This window comes from Apodemus sylvaticus, chromosome 3, assembly GCF_947179515.1.
Source record: "Apodemus sylvaticus chromosome 3, mApoSyl1.1, whole genome shotgun sequence".
NCBI lineage: Eukaryota > Metazoa > Chordata > Mammalia > Rodentia > Muridae > Apodemus > Apodemus sylvaticus.
In genome coordinates, this window is record NC_067474.1 from 65114246 (window position 1) to 65120245 (window position 6000).

Here is a 6000-nt window from a genome sequence, read left to right on the forward strand (position 1 = left end):
CAGGCAGATCAATGGAAAAGGATTGAAATCCAGAAACGAAACCACATACCTATTCAATGCAATACCCATCAAAATCCCAACTCAGTTCTTCACAGAGTTGGAAAAAGCAATTCTCAAATTTATCTGGAATAACAAAAAACCCAGGAGATGAAAACATCCAGTGGAAAAAAGATAGCCTTTTCAACAAATGGTGCTGGCTCAACTGGAGGTCAGCATGCAGGAGAATGCGAACTGATCCATTCTTATCTCCTTGTACTAAGTTCAACTCCAAGTAGATCAAGGACCTCCCCATAAAACCAGACACACTGAAACTAATAGAAAAGAAACTGGGGAAAATCCTTGAGGACATAGGCACAGGGGAAGAGTTCCTGAACAGAACACCAATAGCTTATGCTCTAAGATCAAGAACTGACAAATGGGATCTCATAAAATTACAAAGTTTCTATAAGGCAAAGGACACTGTCAAAAGGACAAAATGGCAACCAACAAATTGGGAAAAGATCTTCACCAACCCTACATCCAATAGAGGGTTAATATCCAATATATACAAAGAATTCAAGAAGTTAGACCCCAGGGAACCAAATAACCCTATTAAAAATGGGGTACAGACCTAAACAAAGAATTTTCGCCTGAAGAAATTCGGATGGCCTAGAAGCACCTTAAGAAATGCTCAACATCATTAGTCATTAGGGAAATGCAGATCAAAACAACCCTGAGATTTCACCTCATACCAGTCAGAATGGCTAAGTTTAAAAACTCAGGAGACAGCAGGTGTTGGCAAGGATGTGGAGAAAGAGGAACACTCCTTCACTGCTGGTGGGATTGTGAGATGGTACAACCACTCTGGAAATCAGTCTGTTGGTTTCTAAGAAAACTAGGCATGACACTTTCAGAGGACCCTGCTATACCTCTCCTGGGCATATACCCAGAGGATTCCCCAGCATGAAATAAGGATACATGATCCACCATGTTCGTAGCAGCCTTATTTATAATAGCCAGAAGCAGGAAAGAACCCAGATATTCCTCAATGGAGGAATGGATACATAAAATGTGGTATATATACACAATGGAGTACTGTTGAGCAATTAAAAACAATGAATTCATGAATTTTTTAGGCAAATGGATGGAACTGAAAAATATCATCCTAAGCAAGGTAACGCAATCACAAAAGAATACACATGGAATGCAATCATTGATAAGTGGATATTAATTAGCCCTGAAGCTCTGAATACTGAAGATACAGTTAGCATATCAAATAATTCCCATGAAGTAGGAAGAAGAGGACCCTAATCCTGGAAAGGCTTAATCCAGCATTGTATGGGAGTACCAGGACAGAGATAAGGGAGGGGGAAAGACAGGAGAATGGATCGAGAGAAGAGGACTTATGGAACATATGTGTGGGGGACTGAGAAAGGGGAAGGCTTTTAGAATGTAAACAAAGAATATAGAAAATAAATTTTAAAAAATTTAAAAAAAATTAAAAAAAAAAGAATTGACAAATGGGACCTCATAAAGTCACAAATTTTCTGTAAGGTAAAGGTCACCATCAAAAGGACAAATTGCCAACCAACAAATTGGGAAAAGATCTTCACCAAACCTACATCTGACAGAGGGCTAATATCCAATATATACAAAGAACTCAAGAAGTTCGACCCCAGACAACCAAATAACCCTATTAAAAAATGGGGGACAGAGCTAAACAAAGAATTTTCACCTGAAGAACTTCAGATGGCTGAGAAGAATCTTAAAAATGTTCAACATCAATAGTCATTAGGAAAATGCAAATCAAAACAACCCTGAGATTTCACCTCACACCAATCAGAATGGCTAAGATTAAAATCTCAGGAAACAGCAGGTGCTAGAGAGGATGTGGAGAAAGAGGAACACTCCTCCACTGCTTGTGGCATTGCAAGTTGGTCCAACCACTCTGGAAATCAGTCTGGCAGTTCTTCAGAAAACTGGGCACGACACTTCCTGCTATACCACTCCTGGGCATATACCCAGAGGATTTCCCAGCATGTAATAAGGATACATGCTCCACTATGTTCATAGCAGCCCTATTTATAATAGCCAGAAGCTGGAAAGAACCCAGGTGCCCCTCAATGGAGGAATGGATACAAAAAATGTGGTATATATACACAATGGAGTACTCTTCAGCCTTTAGAAACAATGAATTCATGAAATTCTTAGACAAATGGATGGAGTTGGAGAACATCATTCTAAGTGAGGTAACCCAGTCTCAAAAGATCAATCATGGTATGTACTCACTGAAAAGCAGATATTAGCGTAGAAGCTTGGAATACCCAAGATATAATCCACATATCAAATGATGTCCAAGAAGAACAGAGGAGTGGCCCCTGGTTCTAGAAAGGCTCAGTGCAGCAGTGTAGGGCACTACCAGAACAGGGAAGTAGGAAAGGGTGGATACGGGAAGAGGGATTATGGGACTTTCAGGGAGTGGGGAGCCAGGAAAGGGGAAATCATAATGTAAATAAAAATATATTAAATTAAAAAATACAGAAATAAATTAAGTCTTACATATACCAATTATTAGAAGAAAGTAAACACACAGTTGTATATAATTATATTTTTTCTGTTAAGAAAGAATTTAAAATTTTATAATTATTTCCTATTGCTTTGACATTTTTAAACTTTCATTGGTGTTTATAAATATTTTTTAATTTATTGATATATTTATTTACATTTTAAATGATTTCCCCTTTTCTGGACCCCCACTCCCCAAAAGTCCCATCAGTCCCCTTCCCTCCCCCTGTTTTCCCACCCAACCCTTCCCACTTCCCTGTTCTGATTTTGCTCTATACTGTTTCACTGAGTCTTCTCAGAACAAGGGTCCACTCCTCCGTTCTTCTTGTACCTCATTTGATGTGTGATGTTTTGGGTATTCCAGTTTTCTAGGTTAATATCCACTTATTAGTGAGTGCATACCCTGATTCATCTTTTGAGTCTGGGTTACCTCACTTAGTATGATATTCTCCAGCTCCATCCATTTGCCTAAGAATTTCATGAATTCATTGTTTCTAATGGCTGAATAGTACTCCATTGTGTATATATACCACATTTTTTGCATCCACTCTTCTGTTGAGGGATACCTGGGTTCTTTCCAACTTCTGGCAATTATAAATAGGGCTGCTATGAACATAGTGGAACATGTACCTTATTACATGCTGGGGAATCTTTTGGGTATATGCCCAGGAGTGGTATAAACTGGGGAAGACCCTTGAGGACATCGGTACAGGGAGAAAGTTTCTGAACAGAACACCAATAGCATATGCTCTAAGAGCAAGAATTGACAAATGGTACCTCATAAAATTACAAAGTTTCTGTACGGCAAAGGACACCATCAAAAGGACAAATCAGCAACCAACAAATTGGGAAAAGATCTTTACCAATCCTACATCAGATAGAGGGCTAATATCCAATATATATAAAGAACTCAAGAAGTTAGACTCCAGAAAACCAAACAACCATATTAAAAATGGGGTACAGAGTTAAACAAAGAATTCTCACCTGAAGAACTTCAGATGGCAGAGAAACACCTTAAGAAATGCTCAACTTCATTAATCATTAGGGAAATACAAATCAAAACAACCCTGAGATTCCACCTCACACCAGTCAAAATGGCTAAGATTAAAAATTCAGGAGACAGCAGGTGTTGGCGAGGATGTGAAGAAAGAGGAACACTCCTCCACTGCTGGTGGAGTTGCAAATTGGTACAACCACTCTGGAAATCAGTCTGGCGGTTCCTCCGAAAACTGGGCACCTCACTTCCAGAAGATCCTGCTATAAATATTTTTTTGTAATGGGAATAAGCATTTTGGAAAGTATTCTTTTGGAGAACATGAATGATTGAAAATAGTTGGTAAAATGAATACATATTCTGTGTAGAGAACGTGACACTTGAAAATTTTTCAAACTGTATGAGATACTACACATGTAGGACCATCTTTAGCCTTAACTGAATGCCCTGCTCATTGAATGTGCTTGTCACTTCCATGAAAACCTCATTTCCCTTTGCGATTTTCACATGTGACCTATGTAGATGGTTTCAAAGAATTTCAGGCAGTCATTTGATTGAGAAAGAGAATTAATTGTTAAGGTAGAGGGAGCCAGTTCTAATCACCGTTGTCCTTTTGACATAGAACATAAATGACTGGATTAGACAGCAGAAACAAAACAATGAAGAAATGTCTCCCTTACTCATATCAATCCAGCAGATCTCTTTTTTTAATTGTAAAAGTAGAGTCCATATTAAGAATAACTCTGATTTTAGCACTATTGTTTATAAGATACTAAAAATTATACTTGTTCAGATGCTATGTTGATTTTTAGATTCTCATTGGTATCTCTTTTAATATGTTCTCTATTGTCAAATAGAATAGTAGGAATTTGAAAGTCAAAATTCAGTTATCAGAAAGACAATGTTTTGATTTGCAAATTCCCAATTACAAAAGACACATGTTTTATAAATTGTAAAATAAAGCATCCATTCCTTATAGAAGCACAGATAAATCATGGTACACAATCATCACCATCACCATCAATAATGGAAAAGAATAACAATTGGGGAGAATCCCTGTGGCCATATTCGCTGCCTGCCATAGCAGAAGAGCTTCACTAGATTTAGATCTCTGGGGTGCATACCGACAGGGGTCTGCCTGCACTCAGGAACTGAGCACATAGGAGGTTCATCTGCCAGACCTCCAGGCCTGGGGCCTATGTCCTGCCTAGAGAGCAGCAAAGGGAGAGAATCTCCTTGTACTAAGCTCAAGTCCAAATGGATCAAGACCTCCACATAAAACCTGACACACTGAAGCTAATAGAAAAGAAACTGGGGAAGACCCTGAGGACATGGGCACAGGGGAAAATTTCCTGAATAGAACATCAACAGCTTATGCTCTAAGATCACGAATTGACAAATGGAACATCATAAAACTACAAAGTTTCTGTAAGGCAAAGGACACTGTCCAAAGGACAAAACATCAACCAACAGATTGGGAAAGGATCTCTATCATCCCTAAATCTGACAGAGGGCTAATATCTAATATATACAAGGAACTCAAGAAGGTAGAACCTAGAGAACCAAATAACCCCATTAAAAAGTGGGGTACAGAGCTAAACAAAGAATTTTCACATGAAGAACTTCAGAGGGCTGAGAAGCACTTTAAGAAATGTTCAACATCATTAACCATTAGGGAAATGCAAATCAAAACAACCCTGAGATTTCACCTCACAACAGTCAGAATGGCTAAGGTCAAAAACTCAGGAGACAACAGGTGCTGGCAAGGATGTGGAGAAAGAGGAACACTCCTCCACTGCTGGTGGGATTGTAAGATGGTGCAACCACTTTGGAAATCAGTCTGGAGGTTCCTCAGAAAACTGGGCATGGCACTTCTGCAGGACCCTGCTATACCACTCCTGGGCATATACCCAGAGGATTCCCAAGCATGTAATAAGGACACATGCTCCACTATGTTCATAGCAGCCCTATTTGTAGCTGCCAGAAGCTGGAAACAACCCAAGTGTCCCTCAATGGAGAAATAGATACAAAAAATGTGGTATATTTACACAATGGAATACTATTTAGCCATTAGAAACAATGAATTCATGAAATTCGTAGACAAATGGATGGAGCTGGAGAACATCACACTAAGTGAGGTAACCCAGTCTCAAAAGATCAGTCATGGTATGCACTCACCGATAAGTGGATATTAACCTAGAAACTTGGAAAACCCAAGAAATAATCCACATATTAAATGATGTCAAAAAGAACAGAGGAGTGGCCCCTGGTTCTGGAAAGTCTCAATGCAACAGTATAGGGGAATACCAGAACAGGGAAGTGGGAAGGAGTAGATGGAGGAACAGGGGGAGGGAAGAGGGCTTATGGGACTTGCGAGGAGTGGGGACACAGAAAAGGGGAAATCATTTGATATGTAAATAAAGAATACATTGAATAAAAAAATAGGAAAAAAAGAATAACAA